Genomic DNA, 12,217 nt, shown 5'->3' with positions numbered 1-12,217 from the left:
GAGTAGGAGGTCAACAACGAAATTAGGGGTTTAGTCTGGTTATCGGGCGGGAATTTGGTCACGGAAATCTACAGTTATCAATTTCACGGGCGGGAAACTATTTACAGAACAAGTCTTCAAAGGTATAAGAAAAACATTAATTGTAGCCTTTTAATGTTTGTTGTCGAGAACTTCATTAAAGAGGGGACAGGTCAACATAATCGCAGACATACAATGCATTTCGTGCGGCAAACTTCTCGTTGGTTAACCCTCCATTTGGACCCGAAGTGTGTTTAAGATTTGACTCTATAAGGCTTCGGGTCCGAAGGTGCAATTAAGTTCTGATCTTGTTGGAGAGGCCTTTTGAGATCGCTTGCTTCTCGTGAATTTCGGGTAGCTAAACGGCTTGAAGGTTATCATCCCATTCAGACCCAATATGGATTCTAATGTCGTTCTTTTATCTTTTCGGGTCCGTTTTTATCATTAAAGTGTGAGTGTGTTGCTCACCCGATATTTCACCTGGACCGTTAGATTTGCAGGGCTTGATCAATTGGACTTGTTGTGCGGTAGGACCGCGATGGTAACGTGGAAAGATGGTTTGGAACTGAGGCTTGGTCTATGGACCCGAAGCTTGGGCTTGGCTTTAGCTTGGGCAACTCAGCCCTTTTTTTATATTATGTAACTTTTATTTTAATTGGAATAGAAAGACTACGCTTGCTTTAGCAAAAAAAAAAATTAAGAGTTTTTGAATTGGGGCATTTTTTTTTAAAATTGAATCTCAAGCTTGCGTTTTGAGATTGCTCTTTGGATTTGGGATAGATTTGGTTTTTTTTTGCTAGAGGTCATTTTTTTGTCAAGATGAACAATCAGATGGTTGAGGCTTACCTGAACGAGAGCAATAAGCTCAATGGTTCTAATTACTCCAACTAGAAATTTAAGTTGCACAGCCTGTTGGAGGGTCAAAACACATGGACGGTCGCAAATGATGATGATTTGAAGCCGACCCTAGCCACAGGTGGAACAAAAGAAACAATTGAGGACTAGGAAAAGAGGGAGAACAAGGCAAAGGTGTTGCTTAAATTGTCTGTGAAAGATTGCATTATTCTTCACATTCGAGATTGTAAAGTTGTAGTAGACATATGGACAACTCTCAAAGACTTGTACGAGATCAAGAACAAAAATCTTTTACTGTTTCTAAAGAGCAATATTCTCTCCATTAAAATGGAGGAGAATGAATGAGTAGCATTGTTCATCCCTCGTATCAAGGAGCTGAAGAATAAGCTAGTCGACATTGGCAAAATAGAATCAAACATTGATTTGGTCATGATTACCATGAATGGTATGACTGACGACTATCATATGTTCATCACTGGTTTGATTGTGAGGGAAAAATCCCCCAAGTTTGAATAATTGACAAGGATCCTAATGCAACAAGAGGAAAGGCGGATGCCCCTGAAACCGCAAAGCTTAGATATTTCCCTAATGGCAAAGAAGAAGCCCTTCAGAGGAAAGACAAATGCAACACAGAAAAGCAAAGGAACCCCACAAAGAAAGACACCTCCATCTCAAGGTATGTCTCCAAACAGAATTGATTCAGGACCAAAATGTGTTTATTGCGGTAAATTTGGTCATATGGCTAAAAATTGTCGTAAGAAGAAGTTTGATGAAGGTCAACGGAGACACAAGAAGCATGCAGGCCATCTCGCTAATGCAAATTAGAATTCGAATATCAAATTGTTTGTATCTGATTCTGCGCTGTCAATTAAGCGGGATGAAGCAAAAATCTAGTTCGTGGACTCAGGAGCCTCCCCCCATATGACTGGTAAGAGGGAATGGTTTAAAATTTTTAGAGAATCCAACATTGCTACGAAGGTCTACCTTGGAGATGATACATGGTATGAAATCAAGGGATATGGTGATGTCCATGTCGTACTACCTAATGGAAACATTAGGTATATTCATGATGTTATGTATATACTCGGGATAAAAAAGAACTTGATTTTTGTATCTAAAATTACAGATCAGGATCTTAAGGTAGAGTTCTTTAAATCTTATTGCGTAATAAAAGAGATGCTGCATCGGATGAAGTCCATTGGAACAGGTGTACATGTAGGAGGATTGTATAAACTGGATGTCAGAAGTTCGTCATATCCAGCATTGGCATCATCAGTGATGTCTGTAGAGAATCTATGGCATCAGAGATATGGGCATATAAACTTTAGTGACCTACTACTTCTTAAGAAAAAAGGTATGGTGAATGGTGTTCCCGTTTTGAAGAAATTTTTGTTGACTGTGAAGCATGTGCCCTTGGTAAATTACATAGAGATGTATTTCCTGCTATTGTTAATAGGAAGCAGAGGGATGTACTTGAACTTGTACACACTAATCTATGTGGGCCAATGCAGACAAGGTCATTAGGAGGGGCCTACTATTTTTTTATTTTTGTTGATGAATGTACAAGGTTCACCAGAGTGTATTTCCTCTGCAAAAAAATCATGCTTTTGAATACTTCAAGCAATTCAAAAGTATGATTGAGAAGAAACCATGAAAGTCCATCAAAATTCTTTGTTCAGACCAAGGTGGAGAATTCAAGAAGGGTGACTTCATCAAATACTGTAAAGAACATGAAATACAATAGCAGTTCACAACACCTTACACTCCTCAAGAAAACAGGGTTGTAGAAAGGAAAAACATAACCCTTGTGGAGTGTGCCCGCAATATGTTGAAAGGTAAGAATCTGACCAATGGTTTTTGGGTGAAACCTATAAACACTGCAGTGTATCTTAAGAATAGGAGTCCTACTAAGTGTTTGGACTATAAAACTCATTTTGAAGCACTGTTTCGCTTCAATCCTATAGTAAGTCATCTTCGAGTCTTTGGATGTGAGGCTTCTGCTCATGTCCCGAAAGGAGATAGGAAGAAATTAGATTCAAAAGCCATTAAGTGTACTTTTGTTGGATACTGCAGTGATTTTAAGGCTTATATGTTGTTTAATCCTTCTACTCATAAGGTTATTGCAAGCAGAGATGTGGTATTCCATGAACATGTAGATGATGGGAACCCTGTTCGGAGTGATGAAAAATGACATGTACCTTTACTTTTAGAAGAAGGTGATGAAATAGGGGCTGGTGAGCAACAACAGCAGCAACAACAATAGTAGGAGAAAGAAGATGCGGCTGATCAAATCAGGTTTGAAACTAGTCCGCAAAGGGGAGATGAAAACAGGTTTGAAGCCACTCCACCACTCAAAATATCAAGCAGACGGATATAATTTCCAGCCAGATAGAGGGATCATGTGCTCATTACTGGTATGTTGAACATGGTTGAACCTTCTAATGTTAAGGAAGCTAGTGAAAGTAATGAATGGAGGGAAGGAATTCAAGAGGAATATGAATCTATGATTAAAAATAATACCTAGGATTTAGTTCATCTTCCTGAAGGCAAACAACCCACAGGTGCAGATGGCTATACAAATTAAAGTTTAAAGCAGATGGATCTATAGATAAATATAAAGCTAGGCTGGTCACAAAGGGGTATTCCCAAAAATAAGGTATAGATTACGAGGAAACATTCTCCCCTAGTAGCTAAATTAAACACAATTAGAATGATTATTGCATTAGCTACTAAACACTACTGGAAAATACACCATCTAGATGTAAAGTCTTCTTTCTTAAAAGGAGATCTGAAAGAGGAAGTATATCTAATGCAACCAGAGGGATTTGGGAAGAAAGCGGAAGAGCATTTAGTCTGCAAATTAAAGAAGGCATTATATGGACTAAAACAGGCTCCCAAATCCTGGTATGACAATATATTCATTCTTTCTTAAGCATGGTTATATTAGGAGCAAAAATTATCCTAACTTGTATACTGTGTATGATGATGAGGGGCGATTCTATTGATTTCTTTGTATGTATATGATCTGATTATAACAGGAAGTGCAGACAAACTCATTGAAGAAATCAAACAACGGTTATCATAGATGTTCGAAATGAAATACCTTGGAGAACTGAATTACTGTTTGGGCTTATAAGTCTAGAGAGATTCAGGCCAGACTTTCTTGTACCAAGGTAAGTATGTCAAGACTTTGTTGAACAAGTTTAAAATTGACCAGTGTAAGGTTGCATTTGTAACACTAAAACAAAACAACAAATTACAGTTTAATGATGGTTCGAAAGAGGCAGCCGCAATATTGTATAGAAAGTTGGTTGGGAGTCTCATCTATTTGAATACTACTAGGCCTGATCTAGCTTATGAAGTCAGTGTATTGAGCGAGTATATGTCTCAGCCTCATGAGAATCATTTGGTTGCAACAAAAGGAGTGCTAAGGTATCTACAAGGAACCTTAGATTTTGGCATTTTATATTCTGATTCATTTGATGTTAGATTGGCAGGATTTACAGACTCTGACTGGGCAGGAAACTTGGATGATCGAAGATCCATTACAAGATACGCCTTCAGCATTGGATCTGGGGTCATTTCATGGTGCAGTAAAAAGCAACATATTGTAGCCTTATCCTTGGCAGAAGCATAATATCAAGCCATGTGTGCAGCAGTATGTGAAGCAGTTTGGTTACAAAGACTTCTCCAAGATGCAGGAGAAGAGCAAACAAAAGCCACGGTTATCAAATGTGATAATCAAAGTTCTATCAAACTTGCTTATAATCTGGTGTTCCATAAAAACACCAAGCACATAGATACGCAATTTCATTTTGTCAGGGAAAAGGTGCAGTCAAAGGAAATATGTGTTGAATACTATAATTCATGTGATAATGTAGCTGATATATTTACTAAGCCTCTTGGTAGAATCAAGTTTGAATTGTTTAGGGAAATGTTAGGAATACTTGTGAACCGCTTACTCCATTAAGGGGGGGAGGTGTTGAATATAATGGAGAATATGTAAATCTCGTGAGATTCGGTTCACTAGAGTGTTAGAATAGGAATTAGTTGCTACTTCTTAGGCAGTGGTTCTAACTTCCCTAGATGTGTGAACACTATATATATTTTTTATTGTAAGATGATTGATGTAGAGCACCAAGTGGAGCTGCTCACATGTGAGCTGTCCAATTCATCAATAAAGTCGATTCTTTTATTTTTTAACAATTAGCACTTTGAAGAACAATATATTGTTATATGAAGAGTCCCTTGCTGCATTAAAAAGAGATTGTTTTAGTATGATGCCTCACATCTAAACTATAAAGGCTAGCCTACTATGTTTTACTCTCCTCTATTGTGGTATTTTACATTAAAAAAAATGTCAATAAGTTTACTGCAAATTTTAATAGTTCACAATAAACACATTGGATGTTCTATCAAGGTTTCAAACAACTAAGACTACACTCAACCCAACATGAATCATTTCTTTAAAAAAAACACATTTGATAATTTGGATCTCTATCAAAATCTCAAACAAGTAAAACTTCAGTTAGTCCAACATGAATCATCTCGCAAAAAAAAATTATTTATCAAATATTTACTCAAACTCTTAATCACCATTGCTTTATCTCGACACCTTGTTAACACAACATGACAATACATATGAGTTGTTAGACGAACAATAACTTCCAAAACATGCATATGCAAAATTTCATTCCTCCGCAATTTACCAAATTTAGTAGTGCATATAGAGAGGAAAATGAACTGATAAAAAATCAACAATTACAATCACGAAAAAGATAAATAAATATCGATAATATCACTTGCAAATAACTCAAGTGTTATATATATATTTTTTACTGGTTAGATAATATCACTTACACTAGTCCTAATTCAATTTATTTTATATATTTTCACTTACTATAAATTAAAGTTTACTAAATAATAAGTTGGAAGTAATGTTTTTATGTTATGTATAGTTATCATTAAGAAAAGTCAATCTACAAGTAGTTGATTCCTAGGTTGTGAGTTATAATTTGTCCAAATCAATAATGTAGGTCTCATATTTGAATGTGATTTGTGTTATGTGAACATTCCCTATATTCTTCTCTCAAAATTTTGTAATATGATATTAGAGCAGGTTTTAAATTGATTCCTTTATAAGCTCTCAAAATTTTCTAATGTGATATCAGAGCAGGTTTTAGCTTTGATTCCTTTATAAGAAGGCCAGAAAGATGTGAAAACTACCCAAATAATCGATTAGATTAGCATAGTATAAATGTGTACTTGTTTTTATTTTGTTTCTTGTGTAGATCTGGAGTCCAGCTAAAATAGATGGGCGTGATTGTAAGAAGGAACCAAAGTGTGAAATTGTTATTCGAGAGTGTACACTTGGTGCTATTAAAGGAATACAGTAATCGGGGCCGAGCGCTGACATTTCATTCATCGCTATTAAATAAAACGCCGACAAGTTGATTCTTTGGCACTTACCTGCCCGAAATCCTTGTTGATATCAAAAGGCCGCAACCTCAATACATGAAGAAGGTGATGATATTGTCGGACGTGAATGGACTCGCTATCCCTGAATTCTCAGATCTAGGCACAAACACTTCTGCGTGAGGTGTCACGCCCCCAAGCCTACGGTGGTCTTTCAACCGTGCCGGCGAGGTGCGGCACCACCGAACACTTTCTTTTTAACAATACTCGTGCACATGGACTACGCCTAATTCACTTGTCCTTACTTAGTTTGTGTTTCGCAACAAAGTAAAATGCATTATCCTTTATACTTAATGAAGCGCATACTCATTCATTATCCATATGCAATTAACCAAGAACATCAACAATTGCAAACAAGTATAAAGGGAGGGGCAACTCCCGAACAGTCTGCCCAACAATAATATATTATAACAGTTCTTCAATAATACATCATCAAGTATACTTGGCAAAACTCCAAGTCTATACTTAGAATAATTTACAATCAAGGCATAGACAACCTTTACAATACATGTGCCAACCTCATACGGTAGGAGGGTGCTCACCCGAGACACCAAGAACTCCACCTCTAAGTCCTGCACAAAACTGCCCTTCGGAATTCACCCAATACACGGCACTCCTTGCCAACCTTCAACCGAGACAATCTGCGCACTTCCTCTAAGTCCAATGCGCATGAGATATGCGCATTCACTTTACCCCTACTGCGCACTTCCTCCTCTTATGCGAAGGTCTTGTGAGCGAATGTCGATGGTGAAATGAACTCTCTTCACCTTTCATTTATATGCATCAACGTATGTGTTAAGGGGGGGTGTGCAGCCTTAAGGCCGACCCCCACATCAATGTACATACGCCCAACGAATGACTCTTGCAAGTCGGCTTGCAAGCCATTACTCCAACGCATATAAACTCGCTCTAAACACTTAGCCATTTTTTTATGTGCGCTCCTATCGTCGCACTTAACGTCGCATATGTCCGGAGGATTGTCGCATATCGTCACAAGTGGAGCGCCCGCCCGTCGCATGTCCGCCAGGAGCGCCCGCCCGTCGCATGTCCGCCCGCTTGTCGCACCGATGTGCGCCCGCCGTGCCCGCGCGCCCATCGCTCGTCTGCCCGATATTAGAGCAGGTTTTAAATTGATTCCTTTATAAGCTCTCAAAATTTTCTAATGTGATATCAGAGCAGGTTTTAGCTTTGATTCCTTTATAAGAAGGCCAGAAAGATGTCAAAACTACCCGAATAATCGATTAGATTAGCATAGTATAAATGTGTACTTGTTTTTATTTTGTTTCTTGTGTAGATCTGGAGTCCAGCTAAAATAGATGGGCGTGATTGTAAGAAGGAACCAAAGTGTGAAATTGTTATCCGAGAGTGTACACTTGGTGCTATTAAAGGAATACAGTAATCGGGGCCGAGTGCTGACATTTCATTCATCGCTATTAAATAAAACGCCGACAAGTTGATTCTTTGGCACTTACCTGCCCGAAATCCTTGTTGATATCAAAAGGCCGCAACCTCAATACATGAAGAAGGTGACGATATTGTCGGACGTGAATGGACTCGCTACCCCTGAATTCTCAGATCTAGGCACAAACACTTCTGCGTGAGGAGTCCGCAGAGCGAAAGAGATAAGGCACCTGTGGCTGAGATAACGGAGAATCTGTGTGTAAGATCGCGTGGTGGAGCCGAGTGTGGAGGCTCGAGCTGTGCGTGGTGGAGCCAAGGCTGAAGCTGTGCATTGAGAGCATATGTGTGGAGCCTGCATTAGAGTTTGGATGTAATTGTGCCTAAAGTTATGTGGCTGGCGGTATGCCTGTTGTATCATAGTGTAAGACTGCATGGATCTGTGTTCAAAAAGTAGTGGATTGGCAGAACTTCATGGATCTGTGTTAAAAAATAAGCGGATTGGCAGAACGACAACAAAGGTGATTAATGGGATCCTAAAGAGAGTGCGGGAGTCCCGCTTTCTCGATAGTGTGTAATTTGGTTGTGTGAATTGAATAAGTATTGTGTTATTATATTGGGCCAGAATTAAATGAAATGAAATGAAATGATGTTGAACCATAAAGAATATGTTATTTATTTAACAGATTAATGTGACTGGTGGTGCTCTGGTAGTATTAGGTACATATGGTTCTTGATAAAGTTAAGTTGGTGTGAGCCTTCATGCTCTAGGAGTTTTAGTACAAGTTATTTTATATAAGGCCAATTTGTAGAATTGTTTTATACCCATAATGCTATCTTAGGTAATTGATGAAGGCTTAGGAGTGTAGTGGATTCAACAGATGGTGGCAGTTCTATAGGATGGTTAAGTATAGAGACTGAAGTGTTGAGCTTGCAGAGGTTGAGAAGTGTCAATTCTGCAAATCACATCAATGTTGGTGTGAAGCGGTTATGTCTTAAATGAATGAAGTGGGAAGGTCGAAAGTGTGGTGAAAAAAAGCGCTGAAACTATGATATTTGAGAGTGGAAATGAGTGCTAGTGATACCATATTAGACAAATCTCACAAATATTAAATTATTATTGTAATATGTGTTTTCAATATTTTCCATGTAAGCATTAAGGGAGGGTGTTGGAAGTAATGCTTCCATGTCTTATATAGTTATTATTATGAATTAGAGGAGTCAATCAAGAAGCTCTTGATTCTTAAGTTATGAATTAGATTAAGACTCACAAATTGTCGAAGTAAGTGATCTAAATCTATCTTATATATGTAATTGCTTTATATGATCAATTATGTTGTGTGAACATTCTTTCTCCTCATTTCTCTATATTTCTAATATAATATCAGGTAAAAAAAATACAAATTCAATCTCCTATTTTTTCGATATATATTCAATCACATGATTACTATCACCTACAAATAATCTAATTATATATATTTGTATTCCACATTAACAAGCATCTAATTGTACATTCTCGAATGAATCTCTGCAAAGGAGGTACCTTTCTTTGAAGTTGCTCTATTTCAGTCACACCAATATTTCAGTCTGAGATGTCAGACAGGAAACTACAAATAAAACAATATTATTTACATTAATACATGATGAATATTAAAAGTAGTATCATGTTATAACTACCTTTCGCGCTCGTACATTTCTCAAACCTCGTTCAACCTGGCTCTCCAAGTGATTCAAATCCTTCCATGCACATGATGCCAGCTCCTCGCCCAACATCTTTCTGCAACAAGTGCAACAAAACATCCTAAAGTCGAATACAAGATAGGATAAAATAGTTAAATATATTGCATGGATCCACATTGAAAGTTCGTTACCTTTGCATGGATTCAAGAATTTCAATCCTGGCTTCCATATTCGCAATTTCTCGTTTTAAACACTACACACAAACATAATCTTGATATCTTAGCAATAAAATATTGAAACGTAAACTAGTTATCATTATTCGTACCAAAATTGGATTGAAATTTTTCTATATTTCCTACTTTTCTACTATATAAGTGTGGTTGTGAAATTAATAATATCAATATTATATTTAACATTTATAAATGAATCTAATTTTCAAATTCATATTCTAACATTTTTAAATCAATATTAACATAGACAAAGATAGAAAAGGCGCCCTGACCATGTAATTATAATTAAAATATTTTAAAATAATAATATAAAATATAATGTGATTATAATAAAATATATTTGAAGGTTGCAGAAATAGTAATTTGTATAATTTAATTTTAATAAAATAACAACTATGTGATTTTTTCTAAAGAAAAATATAAAATATAAGATAGACATAATAAAAATATAAAATTTCATTATATAATTTTTATTTCACCATTTTTTATATTATCAATGATATCAATATCTTATAAAATGAAAATTATTTCACCATTTTTTTATATACTTTTATATTATTATTTATATATTATCAATTATATCAATATCTTATTAAAAAAATTAGTAAGCTCAAAAACATTATTTTATTTAATTTTTTGTTGTGCTTTTTCATGAGTCTCTCCGTAAACTAAGTTTTATTGTTCATATGGAATTTGATTGGACAATTAATAATATCAATATTATATTAAATATTTATAAAAATTAATTAAAATAATTTAAAATAATAATAATATAAGTATAAAGATTTTTATTATAAATATAGTATCAAAATAAAAATAATAGTAATCTAATAAAATATAAATACAATTGAGATTAATTTTGAAGGCAATTACTATAATCAATTAGGATCTTAGGAATTTAAACAAAAAAAACTTTGTATATGTATTTACTTTATATTTTCACATAAAATTGTTGACACCTAATCCTTGTGATTCGGTGAATTTATGTAAATAAATAAATTAGAAATATGGACAGTCATCGGGAGATGAACTGAACAGTCTCTCCCTCATGTATATAACAAACACCTACTTGATGGAATATGACACGAATCATTTTTTCCTTATGGAGTTACTGCCTCGCCTGGCATGGTATTAGAACCAGCTCCCTTTTTTAGCCTTTAAGTCTTTGTAACTCTCTAGTCTGCTCTTCTGCTCTCCATATAATTCAGTGACTGAGTACCTGTACACCTATCTGCTACACTGCCTGCGCTCTCTGGCTCTGTGGACTATCCATAAACGTTGTGAATGTTCCCTCATAACTGGTGGTCAGACCCGCGTGGCTGAAGAAGGCGCGCTTCCCGGGAATGGTTTTGAAAGCCTCTGCATTGGTAACTCTTGTGAAAGTCTGCAATTGAACATTGTGATAACCTGTACTGTAGAAATCTCAGGTTTGCCAGTGTGTTCTTAGACCGAATTGTTGAATTTATAGGTTGTTCGATTTATGAAGTTTCATGCCTGTTGAATGTATACGCTCCTGTTTTTTTTACAGCACCGCTTGGGTCAAGAAAATAGGCCCTCGATTTGATTATATTTGATTATATTTTAACTGTTCTATTGTGACTATTGATACGGACTTGATACCCTGCCTTGTATGCCACGTACTCGATTTGTATTTGCCCTTGCTACCGCTGCTCAATCTACAACAAATCCCTTTTATAGCCTCGCCTTCCCTCTTTTTCGAACCATGGTTTCATTCGTTCTGCAAACTAGGTATCAAAGCTTGCAAACTCACAAGGTTTAATTTTGCTCTGCGCTTCTCTATTTTAGAGGGATTTTCATCCCATTCCTCCTTTTAATCGTACAAGAAAAAAAGTCGATTGATTGAGGCCGCGAGGATGAAGCATCCGTAATTCGCCTTTGTGGAATGTTTTGGAACAAGTTTTTGTTTGAGAAATTTTGCCAGAAATCGACGACGCAGGTAACCTGTTTAAAGATTTGTAGCGCAGAATCGACTCAGAAGCATGGAGGGCGTTGCTGGACCTTACAATGGCCGCATGTTCTTTGGTAATTTCTTGGCACACATTCGAATTTTAGGGTAGAATCTGCAAGTGTAGCGAACCCGAGGAAGCCGTTAAATAATTTTTTTAAATTGTAATCCCTTTTATGAAGACCAAATGGCATTTTTAAATGGTGAAAAGATTACATATACAAAGGGACGTATGGTAATTGAGTTTTTTATATAAAGGGGACGTATGGCATATACATATATAATGGTGGATTTATATGAGGTTTAAAGCAAAACATTTATATGGGTCACATGGTATTGGCGTCCATATTGGTATATAAGAAAGAGATTTGAAATCTTTTGAGAATGCCCTTTTGAGTACAATTTTACTGTATATTGGCAGAAGTATTTTTCTATCAGCAGAAGTAATTTTTTTTATAGAATGCATTCAATCATATCCATGGTGGGAATAGTTTTCACTGGCAAGGAGAACTATCATGAATAGTCCCGGATGATCAAACACACCCTCATTTTCAATGAGTTGTGGAAAGGAGTGTGTGTCGGAGACAAAGATAAT

The 12,217-nt window shown here is 36.3% G+C and overlaps 1 pseudogene; it reads right to left on the bottom strand.

Annotated features, from left to right (window-relative positions):
* Positions 1–12,217, bottom strand: part of LOC149212083 (MADS-box protein SOC1-like) — a 263,852-nt pseudogene that overhangs the window by 60,521 nt on the left and 191,114 nt on the right.

The sequence above is a fragment of the Pinus tabuliformis genome, chromosome 1_1 (assembly GCF_031772625.1).
Source record: "Pinus tabuliformis cultivar Carrire ecotype Pingquan chromosome 1_1, CPIR1, whole genome shotgun sequence".
NCBI classification, from domain to species: Eukaryota; Viridiplantae; Streptophyta; class Pinopsida; order Pinales; family Pinaceae; genus Pinus; species Pinus tabuliformis.
The sequence above is the reverse complement of the archived record's forward strand: the minus strand, read 5'-3'. Positions and strand labels throughout refer to the sequence as shown.